Here is an 18,056-nt window from a genome sequence, read left to right as displayed (position 1 = left end):
CCAAAGTCAAACATTAGAGACTCCGTCCAGGAAGTTGAAAGTGAGACTGAGAGCAGGGATCCCAAATGAAGAAGTCATAAACCTAAAGGCTTCCTAGAGACTGTATTCTACTTGACTTGCCTCATACAGGAAGAAGCCAAAAAACTAGTTTGAGAAAGAATGAAGCAGAAAAGGGAGATAGGCTGTGACAGGAAATACAGAGAAAAGTTTATCATGACATCTAGGCAGTTTTATTTTTTAGTATCTTATCCTTTCACATCCTGATAGCTTCATCTTTGCTTTCAATTTCTGTAAACTATCCTTTTTAAAATTTTTATATAAAATCCTTGATTTTTAAAATTAGGTAGCTTTTGCTGGCTTCTGTGATTTCCAATTAAAGTATCTTAACTAGGACATGATCAATGTGTATCTCCTCCATCTTGAGAAAATGAATTGTCTCTCCTAAGACACTTAAGATATTTATATTTATTGATTCAGCAATTGAAATTGAGCACAACATCTGGAGCCAGCCTGCTTGTGTTTAAATCCTTTCTATAACGCTTCCAAGTCCTCAGTCTTTGGGCAAGCTACTTAACTTTTCCATGTCTAATTTCTGTCATCTGTGAAATAGTGATGATAATAGCACCTACTTCATAGAGTTAAGAAGTCAAGAAGGTATATTTGTAAGGCACTTACAACAGTGCTTCACACATAGTTGGATAAAACATAAATGTTTGGTAAATACTGAGGGAAGTAAGTCAGACACAGAAAGAAATATCAGATATTGCTTATATGTGGAATCTAAAAAAAAAGTGTTTAAATGAACCTAGTTACAAAACAGAAGTAGAGTCACAGATGTAGAAAACAAACTTATGGTTACCAGGGGATAAAAGTGGGGAGGAATAAATTGGGAGATTAGGATTGACATATACACACTACTATATATAAAATAGATAACTAATAAGAACATACTGTATAGCACAGGGAATTCTACTAAATACTCTGTGATGGCCTATATGGGAAAAGAGTCTAAAAAAAAGAGTGAATGTATATATACGAATTACTGATTCACTTTGCTGTACACCTGAACCTAACACAACATTGTAAATCAACTATACCCCAATAAAATTTTTTAAAAAAAGAAACATAGTTTCATTTATTTATTTATTGAGATTAAGTACTAGAAATTTATTGGTGAGGAAAACAAATGTGCAGATTTTTTTTCCCCTTTTTTTTATTGTGATAAAAGTCACATAATATAAAACTTATTATTTTTAACTATATTTAACTGTACAGTTCAATGGTACTAAGTACATTCACATTGTTGCGCAACTCTCACCATCATCCATCTCTTGAATTTTTCACCTTCCTAAATGGAAACTCTGTCCCCATTAAACACTAACTCCCCATTCCCCCTCCCCCTCCCCATCCCCCCACCCCTGGCCCCTGGCATCTACCAATGTACTTTCTGACTCTATGAATTTGACTATTCTAGGTACCTCCTATAAGTGGAATCAAACAGTATTTGTCTGCACCTACTGTATATTGGAATACATTTTTAAGGTTAACTTAATATATGTCCTACAAACAGATTGTACCTTCTTTTTTTACCCCCTGTACGATGCAGTACATTCTCATTACATATCTATTTTATACATAGTAGTGTATATATGTCAATCCCAATCTCCCAATTTATCCCACCCTGCTTTTCCCCCCTTGGTGTCCATATGTTTGTTCTCTACATCTGGGTCTCTATTTCCGCTTTGCAAATAGGTTCATCTGTACTATTTTCCTAGATTTCACATATACATGTTAATATACGATATTTGTTTTTCTCTTTCTGACTTACTTCACTCTGTATGACAGTCTCTAGGTCCATCCACGTCTCTACAAATGACCCAATTTCATTCCTTTTTATAGCCGAGGAATATTCCATTGTATATATGTACCACATATTCTTTATCCATTTCTCTGTTTATGGACATTTAGGTTGCTTTCATGTCCTGGCTATTGTAAATAGTGCTGCAATGAACATTGGGGGTGTGCGTATCTTTTTTAAAAATTTTTATTGGAGTATAGTTGCTTTACAATGTTGCGTTAGTTTCTACTGTACAGCAAAGTGAATCAGTTACATGTATATGTATATCCCCTCTTTTATGGATTTCCTTCCCATTTAGGTCACCACAGAACATTGAGTAGGGTTCCCTGTGCTATACAGTAGGTTCTCATTAGTTATCTATTTTATACATAGTATCAATAGCATATATATGTCAATCCCAATCTCCCAATTCATCCCACCCCCATTCCCCCTTGGTATCCGTATGTTTGTTCTCTATGTCTGTGTCTCTATTTCTGCTTTGTAAATAAGATCGTCTATACCAATTTTTTTCAGATTCCACATATATGCATTAATATACGATATTTGTTTTTCTCTTTCTGACTTACTTCACTCTGTATGACAGTCTCTAAGTCCATCCACATCTCTACAAATGACCCAAGTTCATTCTTTTTTATGGCTGAGTAATATTCCATTGTATATATGGACCACATCTTCTTTATCCACTCCTCTGTTGAGGGACATTTAGGTTGATTCCATGTCCTGGCTATTGTAAATAGTGCTGAAATGAACATTGGGGTGCATGTGTGCTTTTGAATTATGGTTTTCTCAGGGTATATTCCAGTAATGGGATTACTGGGTGGTATGGTAGTTCTATTTTTAGTTTTTTAAGGAACCTCCATACTGTTCTCCATAGTGGCTGTATCAGTTTACATTACCACCCACAGTGTAGGAGGGTTCACTTTTCTCCACACCCTCTCCAGCATTTATTGTTTGTAGATTTTTTGATGATGGCCATTCTGACCATGAGAAATGTAGTTTTAGAAACTAACTCGCTGAATTGTTACCTGTGATTGCACTTACTGTATGCATTATTATCCTGTTAGAATAAGATTTCTCTCAACATGTGTGATCATCTCAACTCTAATTCTATCTACTGTCTCTTTTAAAAATCATTATATTCTCTAGGAAAGATAAGCTAAAAAATAGACCCAAATAAGACCAAGAAGCAATAGCTGAATGGCAAGAGAAATATGATTCTCTGCCATCAAGGTTTCTGTTGACGAAGTTCCAGAGGAGGAAGCAGCCTAAAGGTTGAATAGATTTGAGAAATTCTATTCTGAAAGCAATGTAAAGAGAGAGGAGTATCCTAGAAAATGTATCATTGGTTTAATTTCTTTTAGGTTTTCTTACTCTGCCCTTCCCTCACCATCCCTTCCTCTTTTTATCTTTTGTTTTCAATCAACCATTTGCATTTATGTGTGCATGCATGTGTGTGTTAATTGCACAGAACAGTAGCCCATAACTTGCTGCTATTATGAGTGTTCTCTATTTCTTTTTTTAAATTTTTATTTTATATTGTAGTATAGTTGATTCACAATGTTGTGTTAGTTTCAAGTACACAGCAAAGTGATTCAGTTAAACATATACCTATATCTATTCTTTTTCAAATTATTTTCCCATTTAGGCTATTACATAATATTGAGTACAGTTCCCTGTGCTATACAGTAGGTCCTTGTTGGTTATCTGTTTTATATATAGTAGTGTGTATATGTTAATCCCAGACTCCTAATTTATCCTCTGTTCTTTATTTCTAAATATGTGCTCCACTTGTTTCTTTAGGTTTCCTCTTTTTACTTATTGTTTTTCCTCACATTAAATATTTCTTCATATCCTAATATAAACCAGGGTCCTGTCAAGAAATAGGTGGCAGGCACACTCAAAAGTGGTGATTGAAGAGAGTGTAATAAAGGGACTATTTACAGAGGTTTGGGTGGAGTTAAGGAGGAAAAAGGAATGGCAGAGCAGCCAGGAACTAATATCAGCTGGAAGTTAATCACTCCCGGGAGTGAAGGGCAAAGACACAGAGTTAACACTGGCATCCAGTGAGCAAAGGACTGTGGTAATTGAATGCAGGTTATGCCTCTCAGGATGTGCCAGAGTGGGATGATTACCTCAAACCCTCTCTCCTCTTGCTCCCTAATATCTGCTGGTGCCCCCACTGGCCAGCCTCAAGAGGAGGTTGGTGCCAATGGCTCACCAAATCTCCCCTCTCCTCCCTGCTCCCACACCCCCAGCATAGGGAAGGTAAAAATAGAATGAAGAGTGGTTGTGAAGGAGAAAATGGAAAATAACAAGCAGGTCTTTAAATTTTTTTTAAGTGTTTTAGCATTATTTTTAGTAACTTCTCTAATTTCACTCTTTACATATATTTGCAGGTCTTAGATTTAATTTCTCAATCTTTTGCATTAAACCATTTATGTCATTGCTTCTAGCTTCTGAATCTTTAATTTAATATAATTTTTAGAGAGAGTGATGTCAGCAAGGTAGCAGAAGAGCTGATTCGTGACTTCAGCCCCCTTCACATAAAGACCAACTAGCAACTATACACAGACAAGATGCCTTTGTGAAAATCCCACAACCTGGTGTGAGGCTGAAGCACCCCCTTCTGACCAGAAAAACCAAGGAAAAACACAATAGAGGGATAAGAGGAATAGTTGCACTTTGATTACATCACCTCTTCCCCCGGGAGCACAGTGCAGCATTGAGAGAGTCCCCTGGGCCTATGGATTCTCCAGTGGGAAAAAGAGAGCCCAGGGTGGGCATGCAGCTTCTCCAGTGCTTCAGGATACTTCCCAAGAGGACTACTTAGGTCTTGCCTCATGGGGATTACTGGGGGAATAAGTTCTGAGTCTAGACTAGACCACCAGGGATCAGCTAGAGATGGAGAAGGGGGGTAGGGCTCACAGCCACCAGCATGTGGATCTTGGCAGACTACATCTGTGCTGGTGAAGGTACCCAAGCAGAGATCCCAATCAGCAGCTCTGCCTATTTGCAGAGCCCAGCTGTGTCCTGTCTGGCAGGGAGTTTGGCCGGTAGTTCTGCCTGGTTTGGGTTCCCAGCAAACAGATTTTATGGTTTTCCCAGGCAGAGAGCCAAGCCAGCAGCCCTGCCCACATGATGAGCATAGCCTCCAACCCCACTTGACCAGGGAACCCAGTGAGTGACCCTGGAATAGCCTCAGAGCCCAGCCCATGACCCTGCTCACTCAGGGAGTCAAGCAAACAGCTTTACCCAACTACTGGGCATAGCCTCTAGCTCCACCCACAAGGAAGCTCAGCCAGTAACTCTTAGGCAGCCAAGGAACCCATACAACAGCCATGCTCAGGTTGGGGGGGAAACCAAGGCAACAGCCCCTCCCAGCTGGTGAGCATAGGCTTCAGCCCTGTATAACCAGGGAGCCAAGCAGCAGCCCAACATAACGAGGAAGCAAAGCTAGAAGCCCCAGTTGAGGGAGACTGTTATGGGTGAACTTGTGTGCCATTCCAAATTTACATGTTGAAGTTCTCACCCCCAGTACCTCAGAATGTGCACTTATTTGGAAATAAAATCATTGCAGACATAATTAGTTAAGATGAGGTCATACTGATGTAGAGTGGAGACTTAATCCAACATGACAGATGTTCTTATAAAAAAGGAAATCTTGGACACAGACATGCACAAAAGAGGAATACCATGTGAAGATAAAGGGAGAGTTCATGGTGATGCAGATGCCAAATAATGCCGAAGTTTACCAGCAAACCAGAAGCTAGGAGAACAGCATGGAATAGAGCGTCTCTCATAGCCCTCAGAAGGAATCATCCCTGCCAATACTTGATCTTATATGTCTAGCATCCACTCTTACTATAATTTTGCTTTCGACAGAATGTTATATAAATGGAATCATACAGTGGTAACCTTTAAGTAAGGTTCTTTTCACTGAGTGTAAGGTTTTGAGATGCATCTGTTATTTTGTGTATCAATAGTTAATTCTTTTTTGGTGAAATTATTCCATTGATGGACTCCACCTTATTTATGCACCAATTGATTGTAATATGAGGTCCTCCAATTTTTGGCAATATGAATAAAACTAATGTAAGGGAGGAGAAATAATATTTGTTCTATTCTTCTGAGTTCTTGGCTGAGACCCCTAATAAAGTACAGATTAACAAGAGAAAAACAAACAGAGGTTCATTAACTTGTATACCTCATATAGAGAAGGGAGATATCAGGGGAAAATGAGTAACTCAAAGGGATAGCTTGGAACTCTGGCTTTTATAACATCTTCAACTAAGAAAAATAAATTTGTGGGAAAATGCTGGACTAAAGCTAAGCAGTTTTAGGCTTCCAAAGGTGGAGATAAAGGCTAATTAATAAAGTTTGCCATGTAAATTTCTCTGATGCTGCCTCCAGACTCATAGGCCATAAACTTGTCTAGGGGAAATAACATTTGTTCTTCCTGGTAGAGGCAGGAAGAGTAAAGCCTTTGTAAATTTATGTCCTCCTTTTAAGCAAATAGGAGGAGGTAGCGAACTTTTCTCGTATCTGCTTCTTCTCAATTGCCTTCAGCTTAAAATAAGCCTTATGCCAAAGTGGTATATTTGAGGGTTGCATATTTTGCTACCCTTCACTACTGTAAACATTTATAAACAGGTTTTCGGGGGTATACGTCTTCATTTCACTTGGGTAAATACCCAGGAGCATATTATGAGCATATTATGTCTGTTAAACAAAAAAGCTGCCAGGGTGGTTCCACTATTTACATTTCTTCTAGGAATTTAAGAGAGTTCAGTTGTTCCAGATTCTCTTTGGCATGTGGTATAGTTAATTTTGCTTTTTTTTTTTTTAATTTTTAAAATTTTAGCCATTCTAGTGGATGTGAAATAGTATCTCCAATTTACCCTTTTTTTATTCAATGTGTCCAATAGGAAAGGTTATAATTTTCGAAGACTTGGCTGTTAAAATGGGTAGATGTCTAAAACAGTTTGCGAATATAGAATAATTGGCAGATTTGTAGGGATTAACCTAAATGGAAAAGTTCTTACCAAAGTGATTTGTGTATAATTTTACATAAAATAACTCAAGTCTCAAAACAACATGTGAAGTAAGTATTATGGTTAAACCTATTTTACAGATGAGGAAAGTGTAGCAAGGAGAAGTTTTGCCAGCTCTTATTGCCTAGTCAGTAAGTCTAACCTGGGAACCTTAGAGCCACCGAGGAAAGTGCACTGATAAGCCTGAGTCATACAGCTACACTGTGGTTAATCATCTTTGCTTAAAACTGTTATAAAACTAAAGGGGACTTCCCTGGCAGTCCAGTGGTTAAGATTCCACACTTCCACTGAAGGGGGTGTGGGTTCGACCCCTTGTCAGGGAACTAAGATTATGCATGCTGCATGGTGTGGCCAAAAAATTTAAAAAAAAAACAAAAAAAACTAGATATTTTAGAACTGAGAGGAATTGATTATTTCCAATTCAGCTCATCTTTCACAAAGCCTTCATCCATCCCATACACATTTATGGTAGGAATATTATAAGAAACAACTCTTATTGAAATTACTATACTATACTTACTTGTAGAGTTTTCATTGAGGTTTTTACCAACCTCATTACAAAGTGTCCTCTCCATGAAGATCCTCAGAAAGTTTTCTTTGATTTCAACATCATGAATAACTAGTGTCCTCCTGACCATCTCTATGTATGTATGTATGTGTGTGTATCTGTTAGTGTAACATTGAATCATAAATGATGTGATTTATTATATTCCTTTTTTTATATCAGTTGCTACCAAGTTTAAAGCCAAATTTGTGGTGACCTGTAACAAGAGTCTAACAAGAGTTCACAGAATACATTTGGTAACCTTAATCTATCCCTGGCTTTATCTAACTTATTTTTAACCTTATTTTTCTTTTCCCCAATTCTCTCAACTAGTTTTATGTTAAATTTTATTTTAGTGTATTGTTTGTATTTCTATGAGCCATGCAAAATGTTTTTTAGAATTAGAAAAATCATAAATAAAATGGCTGAATAATGAATAAAGACATACAGCAAATAATTGTGTTTGTGTCTATTTGTGTTGCCCATTACATGTAAAGCACTATTCTGTGTGCTTGGAATACATCACAATTAAAATGAAAATAGCTCTCTGTCCTACTGGAGCTTGGAAGGAAGATGGGGGAGGGCAGATATGATAGTGAAGAGAATTAAGAAATAAATGAACAATAAGGCTTCTGGAACATGAAATAATAGGCATATGGTGCCTCCATTATCTATATTAATGGATTAAACTACAACAAGCTCAAAAATAAAAATAAGGAAGTGCAGCCAACCTTATTACTGGTTCCTACCTCAACCAAATACAATTGTTTCTTATATATCCTTTTTGTCTTCCTTTTTTTTCTCTCTCAAATATATTGAGGGTAGTTTCTTGTCTAGCGTGTCACTCCACTTAAACCTCTTTAATGCTTCCACATCATTTTATCGTGATGCTTAAAACTCTCAAAGACAAAGCCTCTGTACACTTACCAACAATTCTCAACCTCACAATTCCCCATAGTATCATACCTGTAGTAACTTAGAACATAAAATATTCTAATGTGTATGACAATCATATAGAATTTTAAGCTTTGGTTTTATTGTCATAATTGTCTTCCAAAAGATAAGAAAAATATGCTTATTTAGCTTTAAGATGTTAGACAAGTTTTGCTTCTCAGGATCTTTAAACAAGACACTTGATTTCAAACACTTATGCACAAGGGAAGCAATCAAGCCTATTATCCTAAAATGTATTATCCTACCTGTCTTTTGTGTTTAAGTCAAACTGGAGAGCGTGGCTGGTGACAATGAAGCATTTCTGAGGAGAGAGAGGTGTATCTGGATAAATCATAGTTAAGGAGTGGGAGAGTAAAAGAGTTCATCTGCACTTTGAGTATTAAAATGAATATAACCCAGCAGTAAAAGATTTGATGGAACTAGAAATACTGGTCGCAGTTGTGGTAAAGAACAGAATAGACACCCAAGCCAACCTGGCACAGCTTTTCCAGGATGGCTGAGTCCTAAATGAGAATTGCAAAGTGTGTAACAGACAGGGTTAGGTTCCGAGAGCTTCCGGGAATTCTACCAAGGTTGCCTTGAATAAACTGGCACTTTAGACGGGATTCTCCTTCAGTGCTGTGCTCTAGCAAAGGCTCACAGTTTCCTCAGAATGTATCAGCAGACCTCACACGGTCAAAGTATTCAATCACAGCAGCATGCTCACAAGTTGAAGGACCAGCTTTCAACATCAAGACAACGAGGCAGTAAGGGATAACCGCATCACCATCATCATCACCAGACACCTGGGCTCCCCTGCTTGGAAAAAGAGGACCAAACAGATGGTCCTCTCATGTGAACTATGTAAGCTTGAACAACACACCCATCCCTTACACACACACACACACACACGAAAAAAAAATTTTTTTAAATTATTTTTTTGGCCACACTGTGCGGCTTGTGAGATCTTAGTTCTCTGACCAGGGATTCAACCTAGCCCTGGCAGTGAAAGCACCAAGTCCTAACCACTAGACCACCAGGGAATTCACACACAAGAAAAAAATTTAATGTTCTTGGATGTTCCATGAGAACTGGGTTAATCCAAGAAGATAACACTGGACTCCCAGGCAATATGACAGGTGGTGGCCCAAGATGATTTTCCTTTGGTATATATAAATAAGAGTTGTAAGTCCATATCTTCTCAGTGTCGTGGAGCAGTTCAAACCAGTTATATATGATCAAACAAGTGGATGGGATCCCTAAGAAGTACTATTACCCTTCATTATATTTAGCTATTTCTATATCTAACCTATTTCAGGCAGTTGAGAATTCATCCATTTTTAAGTTCTAACAAAGAAAGATTCCAGGGTACATATTATTGCTTTAATATACTTTTGGATTTTTTTCTTTGACCAAAATCAACTTTTATTTAGCTTCACTACCTAAGGAGTGGGAAATGTTGCATGGTTTTATCTTTCTCATAAGTTGATGTGACTAAAGCTATTCTAAGAAATTATTAGGAAAACCAATCTGTCAGTGTTGTCTTAAAAATTACATTTTTGAGATGAATAAAAGTTCATAAAGGCAGAATTTTTGACAGCTCATTTTTCACTTTTATTCTTTAAACCATTGACATTTAATAAGTTCATAAATGTGTCCAAAGTTTACCAAGTTTTATATCCACAATGTCTATAAGAAATTCAAATGCATGATACAGAGTTTGACAACTTTATTTTTCATTTGTTCCCATAGGAAAGCTAGAATTTGGGCATTTGAACAGGAAAGAATCTATAAACTCACCACCCTCTGTTTCTTCCGAGTGCCAGTGACCTTTCAGGAAATTAGGAGATGGATTATCCCCTTTCTTCACTCTATATCAAAACTTTGTCTCTAGAATGAGTTGTAGATTAATTGAGAGGTGTGAATGGCTGAAAATTATATTACACTTTTGAAAATTGTTTTCCTTTTGGTAGGTAAAATAAGTTTAATCTAAAAATAAATATTTCTTAAAGAACTTTAGGAAAAAAAAAAAGAAATTCAATCAGAGCAATGGTTTACTACTCAATTTTATAAACTGATAGACTACCCTAGTTTTAAATTATACTTGAAATCTCTTTTTACACTTAAGAAAACAAGCTAATTAATCACTTAAAAATTATACTGTTGACAGAAAAGCTGATTTGACATTTAAGCATTTTACAATAAGCATTTTTTTTCCTGATAACATTTATTGACCTAGACTATCATTTTCTGGGCTTTATCAATAAACAATAAGACATGAGTCAATGCAACATTTTCTAAAATAGATTCATTGAAACTTAGTGTTGCCTTCTTTCACCCTATTTCTAAGATGTTCTGAGAAAAATGGTTTCCTTGCTCAAATAAATTTTGAAATGCTGCATACCTTTGTAGGTATACTGTGGGGAAATATTTTAAATAATAACTATGATTTTTCTTATCTAATGCAGAATTCTCAAACTTATTTGGTCTTGAAAATCAATCTGTAAAATATATCTGTTAATGGGCTTCTAAACCTTTGATCTAAAGAACATATTTGGGAAATTTCTGAGAACTATGCATCTCCCAATGTGATTAATTTATAACTGAAAAACAGCAAACAAGAAGAATCTAACTTGTGATGTTATATGCTTTTGCCATTCAAATTGGCATAGAGCTTAAGAATGAGACTGCAAAGAGAAATTGAAAATCAATCACTGCATTTTATCTAACACTAGTCCTAGTCTTCCAACTTGGCCTAAGTTAGCTTCCTTTTCTAATCACAATTCATTTGGCAGGGAAATGGCATCATACTTAATTTCACTTGCAACTTGCTAATTATAACCATTGCCCTCAAAATAAGATGCAAGCAATTAAATAGTCTTGCAATAAGCCACCTGGTGGCTTAATTAGCTGTGTATGCAATTTTGGAGGTGAGATTAATAGCAAAAGTAAAAGTTACAATTTGTAAAATGAAATCTACAGCTGAAAACTTGGCTCCACAGTCTTTTAATTTGCATTGGCTGATTCAAGTTCCAAACACCTGGATCCAAGATCCTTCTAGCGAGGGATATACTGATGTTGTTAAACATGGATATATTGTACTCCCACAGGAAAAAAGTGGAGCCTAAACAAAATATGTGACTAAGCAATAACAACTTTTGAACAATGTTGTTGAGCACTCAGTATTAGTGGTAAGGGTCTCATCTAAGAGATGTTTCTCCAAATGCCTTTAATACGACTATGTGAGCAAAAATAACTTTGCTTAATATATCTATTATTTTCCCTGGTTAATTTCCAAAAAAAATATATCATATGGCATGATAGGATTAGACATACAATGAAAAACATAGTGGGTATAATACCAGTGAAATGTGACTTTCTTCTTTGTATTTACTCCATCTGAAGTTTGCATATGCTTTGGGGAAATTTTCAGTGAGTGTTTGGAAGGAAGTATTTTATCAAGAACACAAAAAGAAAGATTATCTTTTATTACATTTTGGACTAGCAAACGGAATATTTTAATTTAAAAATGGTTTCAAAACCAAGCTTTTCTGAGAAAGAATAGATTTTCTAAATTCATTTAGTTTCCATTTCACTTATCAAAAACCAAGCCCTAAAGTCTCATATCTGAGAATTTATTTCATAAAGAGTATATTCCCTTGGCCCATGATGGACATGAGGCCACCTGCCCTAAGGTAGAAAGTTAACATGACCTAAAGAAAGTAGAAAATCCATCATACCCCTTTCACCTGGGGAATCTGAAGAAGAAGACAAACATAGTTTGGAGAAACAGGGTTCAGATACCTGAATCCAATAACACCCTCCTTGGACCTACCTTTGATATGTGAGAGGCTGAGAGAAAAAAAATATATATGTTTAAGGTTAAGTTAAAGGAAATGATGATGATAGAATGCATTTGGTCCCAGCTGGAGGAATAGAGTCAAATGGTTGCCACATTTGGGACTGTGGGAGTATATAGCTAAACAAGGTTGTCTCACACTAAAATGAGGTAGCCTTAGCCAAGTAACAGGATCAAACCAGAAGCCCCTAGTTTTTTTACTCCCAGACCTTCTTTAGTTCTTATGTTGAGGAGGTACCCAGAATTTTTCACACTTCTCAGGAAGGTGATGACACCAAAGGGAAGGATTGCATGGGAATACATAATGGCAAGACATGAGGTGAGTCATTTAAGGCAAGAATTGGGTAAAGGACAAAGACAGAGAATCAGAAGGGTCTACTGAGCTAGCAGGACTCAAGCATTATCAAGGACCAAAGACCTGAAATAAATTTGGGGCATTATGGATAATTGTTATGGGCTGAATTGCGTTCTCCCAAAATGTATATGACCCAGGCCTTCAGACCACAACTGTATTTGGAGATATAGGGTCTTTAAAAAGATAATTAAGTAGAAATGAGGTCATTAGGGTGGCTTTAACCCAATATGACTGGTATCTTTATAAATGAGGAGATTAGGACAAACACATGTACAGATGGAAGACCAGAGAGAAGGTGGTCATCCACAAGCCAAGGAGAGAGGCATCAGAAGAAAGCAATTGCACCTTGATCTGGGAGAGCTAGCCTCCAGAATTGAAGAAAATTAATTTCTGTTGTTTAAACTACCCAGTCTGTGGTACTTTGTTATGGTCTTAGCAAACTAAAACAGATTTTGGTATCAGGGAGTGGTGTGCTGCTGTAACAAATACATGAAAATGTGGAAGTGGCTTTGGAACTGAGTAATAGTAGAGGCTAAAAGAGTTTTGAGGTGCACATTAGAAAAAGCCTAGATTATCTTAAAGAGATTTTTGGTAGAAATATGGACATGAAAGGCAATTTTGATGAAGTTTCAGATGGAAATGAAGAACATGTTATTGAAAACTGCTGAAAAGATAATCCTTATTAAAAAGTGGTAAAGAACTTAATAGAATTTTGTTCAGATATTGTGTGGAAAGTAGAATTTGTAAGTTATGAACTTGGATATTGAGTAGAAAAGATTTCTAAGTATTAAAGGTGAAGCCTGGTTTCTCCCTGCTACTGAGAATAAAATGTAAGAGAGAGAGAAACTGAAGAAGGACTTCTTAAGCAGAAAGAAACCAGAACTTGGAGATTTGGAAAATTCTCAGCATACTCATATTGCATCTTGCATTTGGGGTGGTGGCGCTATCAATAGTATTTTATTATTATTATTTTTAATTGAAGTATAGTTGACTTACAGTATTCTGGAGGGAACATCAAGAGTATGGCTGGACAACCATTTGCTAAAGAGGTTAAGTCTCATGAATCCAGTCAATCATCTCAGCAGAAGCAGGAATAGGGATGCAGCTATCTAGGAAAGGTCTATGGACAACCCCTTTGTCTGATGGTTTATGAGTTGCATGGAAGGCCAAAAAGGCTTTTGGGAATTTTATACTAGCAGAAAAGTGCCAGCTTAGCTTAAAGGGGACAAAGGTGGTTCAAAATAAAAGAAGGCTGTTAAACTTCTGGGGTCCTACAGGATGAGCCGATAAAACTACCCAGCTGCAAATATGCTTTTTCATTCAAGAAAATGGGTGAATGATCCCAAAAACATCTCAAAGGTCAGCAGAGCTGCTGCTGTCACCAGGAAACCAGAGGGCACAAGTCCAGTATGTTGGGAGAGCTTTATTCTCCTCAGTTCCAGAGGGAGGGGCGACCTGCTTGGTTTCAGAGAACCAAGCCACCTATGCCCAGTGCAGAAGGGGTGGGGCCCCTACACTGGTACACTGGTGGGCCTTGAAGTCAAGGTCACCTTCCTGGTGGGCCACAAAAACAGAGCATCAAGCCAAAGAGCATAATTATCAAGCCTTTAAATCTAATAAAATTTGCCCTGCTGGGTTTCAGACTTGCTTGGGACCCTTCCTTCCTCGTGATTTTTCCTTTTTGGAATAGAAATGTCTATCATATGCCAGTCCCATTATTGTATTTTGGAAGTGGTATTTTGTCATGACAGACCTAGAGGACTAATAAAGCACTACTAATTATAATATTCAATAGCAGACTAGAGGGCAAAAACCCCTCAGGAATCAGATAAAGCAAACACTTCTCAGTAGATATTTGCCAATGCACAAAACAGCACAAGGCCAACGGTTTGTCTCTTTCTCTCAAATGCGAAAGTGGGAAATGATTCTGAAAAATGGGCATTTAATCCAAAAAGATGATCTACATTAACAGAAAATCTATCTGCAATCCACAGTAACAGAAAAATGATTGAAAATATTAAAATTTAATATTTTCCTTTAGCCAGCAGAGTTGAAGCTCATGAAGAAAGTTACATAAATTATAGCAAATAAACTATATATTCTTTGACTATCTGAGTGTAGTATGAGAAAATTTGAAACTTTGCTTTTAAAAAACTATTATACATATAGAAACTAATATATGTAATGTACATATACTTAAGGTAGGATAAGGGGAGATGGAGAAATGAGCTAATTTTATGAGGAAACTTTAGATAAGAACAAATAGCTGATCTGAGCATGAAATGCAATCTAAATCTACAAAAAAGAAAACACATCACAAGGTAATTGGGATTATTTTACAAGTTAAAAATATATAATAAATGTTAGGTTATTAAAACCAGACTTCTAAAGACTTAGCATCTTAAGTATAGAAACCTGCCACTTTTTGTTTGAAAATAAGCCCAGTTTGAAGGAAGCAGACAGTTCCACAGTCCCCTTTTAGTGAGAATTTCTGGCCACAGACACACTTTGGCTTCTTCCAACAAGAAGGAACCAAGCTTTTTCGGTAAGGATTATTTCTGGTCTTTGAAGTTATTTTTCTCTTTGAAATCCCTATGGAAACCTTTTCTCATGTCTAAACTGCCCATCATTTGGTAATTTTTTTTTTTTTTAAACATCTTTATTGAAGTATAATTGCCTTACAATGGTGTGTTAGCTTCTGCTTTATAACAAAGTGAATCAGTTATACATATACAATATGTTCCCATTTCTCTTCCCTCTTGCATCTCCCTCCCTCCCACCCTCCCCATCCCACCCCTCTAGGTGGTCACAAAGCACCGAGCTGATCTCCCTGTGCTATGCGGCTGCTTCCCACTAGCTATCTATTTTACATTTGGTAGTGTATATATGTCCATGACACTCTCTTACCCTGTCACATCTCACCCCACCCCCTCCCCATATCCTCAAGTCCATTCTCTAGTAGGTCTGTGTCTTTATTCCTGTCTTGCCACTAGGTTCTTCATGGCCTTTTTTTTTTTTTTCCTTAGATTCCATATATATGTGTTAGCATACTGTATTTGTTTTTCTCTTTCTGACTTACTTCACTCTGTATGACAGACTCTAACTCCATCCACCTCATTACAAATACCTCCATTTCATTTCTTTTTATGGCTGAGTAATATTCCATTGTATATATGTGCCACATCTTCTTTATCCATTCATCTGTCGATGGACATTTAGGTTGCTTCCATGTCCTGGCTATTGTAAATAGAGCTGCAATGAACATTTTGGTACATGACTCTTTTTGAATTATGGTTTTCTCAGGGTATATGCCCAGTAGTGGGATTGCTGGGTCGTATGGTAGTTCTATTTGTAGTTTTTTAAGGAACCTCCATACTGTTCTCCATAGTGGCTGTATCAATTTACATTCCCACCAACAGTGCAAGAGTGTTCCCTTTCCTCCACACCCTCTCCAGCATTTATTGTTTCTAGATTTTTTGATGATGGCCATTCTGATCGGTGTGAGATGATATCTCATTGTAGTTTTGATTTGCATTTCTCTAATGATTAATGATGTTGAGCATTCTTTCATGTGTCTGTAGGCCATCTGTATATCTTCTTTGGAGAAATGTCTATTTAGGTCTTCTGCCCATTTTTGGATTGGGTTGTTCGTTTTTTTGTTATTGAGCTGCATGAGCTGCTTGTAAATCTTGGAGATTAATCCTTTGTCAGTTGCTTCATTTGCAAATATTTTCTCCCATTCTGATGGTTGTCTTTTGGTCTTGTTTATGGTTTCCTTTGCTGTGCAAAAGCTTTTAAGTTTCATTAGGTCCCATTTGTTTATTTGTGTTTTTATTTCCATTTCTCTGGGAGCTGGGTCAAAAAGAATCTTGCTGTGATGTATGTCATAGAGTGTTCTGCCTATGTTTTCCTCTAAGAGTTTGATAGTGTCTGCCCTTACACTTAGGTCTTTAATCCATTTTGAGTTTATTTTTGTGCATGGTGTCAGGGAGTGTTCTAATTTCATACTTTTACATGTACCTGTCCAATTTTCCCAGCACCACTTATTGAAGAGGTTGTCTTTTCTCCACTGTATATGCTTGCCTCCTTTATCAAAGATAAGGTGACCATATGTGTGTGGGTTTATCTCTGGGCTTTCTATCCTGTTCCATTGATCTATATTTCTGTTTTTGTGCCAGTACCAAACTGTCTTGATTACTGAAGCTTTGTAATATAGTCTGAAGTCAGGGAGCCTTATTCCCCCAGCTCCATTTTTCGTTCTGAAGATTGCTTTGGCTATTCGGGGTCTTTTGTGTTTCCATACAAATTGTGAAATTTTTTATTCTAGTTCTGTGAAAAATGCCAGTGGTAGTTTGATAGGGATTGCATTGAATCTGTAGAATGCTTTGGGTAGTAGAGTCATTTTCACAATGTTGATTCTTCCAATCCAGGAACATGGTATATCTCTCCATCTATTTGTATCATCTTTAATTTCTTTCATCAGTGTCTTATAATTTTCTGCATACAGGTCTTTTGTCTCCTTAGGTAGGTTTATTCCTAGATATTTTATTCTTTTTGTTGCAATGGTAAACGGGAGTGTTTTCTTAATTTCACTTTCAGATTTTTCGTCATTAGTGTATAGAAATGCAAGAGATTTCTGTGCATTAATTTTGTATCCTGCTACTTTACCAAATTCATTGATTAGCTCTAGGAGTTTTCTGGTAGCATCTTTAGGATTCCCTATGTATAGTATCATGTCATCTGCAAATAGTGACAGCTTTACTTCTTCTTTTCCGATTTGGATTCCTTTTATTTCTTTGTCTTCTCTGATTGCTGTGGCTAACACTTCCAAAACTATGTTGAATAATAGTGGTGAGAGTGGGCAACCTTGTCTTGTTCCTGATCTTAGTGGAAATGGTTTCAGTTTTTCACCATTGAGGACAATGTTGGCTGTGGGTTTGTCATATATGGCCTTTATTATGTTGAGGAAAGTTCCCTCTATGCCTACTTTCTGCAGGGCTTTTATCATAAATGGGTGTTGAATTTTGTCAAAAGCTTTCTCTGCATCTATTGAGATGATCATATGGTTTTTCTCCTTCAATTTGTTAATATGGTGTATCACATTGTTTGATTTGCGTATATTGAAGAATCCTTGCATTCCTGGGATAAACCCCACTTGATCATGGTGTATGATCCTTTTAATGTGCTGTTGGATTCTGTTTGCTAGTATTTTGTTGAGGATTTTTGCATCTATGTTCATCAGTGATATTGGCCTGTAGTTTTCTTTCTTTGTGACATCTTTGTCTGGTTTTGGTATCAGGGTGATGGTGGCCTCGTAGAATGAGTTTGGGAGTGTTCCTCCCTCTGCAATATTTTGGAAGAGTTTGAGAAGGATAGGTGTTAGTTCTTCTCTAAATATTTGATAGAATTCACCTGTGAAGCCATCTGGTCCTGGGCTTTTGTTTGTTGGAAGGTTT

The 18,056-nt window shown here is 36.9% G+C and overlaps 2 protein-coding genes across 2 annotated transcripts in view; both read left to right on the top strand.

Moving 5' to 3' along the window:
• Positions 1–18,056, top strand: part of LOC309629906 (endogenous retroviral envelope protein HEMO-like) — a 488,920-nt gene that overhangs the window by 329,686 nt on the left and 141,178 nt on the right. The gene's annotated exons all lie outside the window — the stretch shown is intronic.
• The window catches only part of LOC309629533 (uncharacterized protein), a gene marked incomplete at its 5' end in the record, with an annotated part of 255,429 nt that overhangs the window by 196,450 nt on the left and 40,923 nt on the right, over positions 1–18,056 (top strand). The window lies entirely within an intron of this gene.

The sequence above is a fragment of the Balaenoptera borealis genome (assembly GCF_965194805.1).
Source record: "Balaenoptera borealis genome assembly, chromosome: 5".
NCBI classification, from domain to species: domain Eukaryota; kingdom Metazoa; phylum Chordata; class Mammalia; order Artiodactyla; family Balaenopteridae; genus Balaenoptera; species Balaenoptera borealis.
This window is presented reverse-complemented; position numbering and strand designations above follow the sequence as displayed.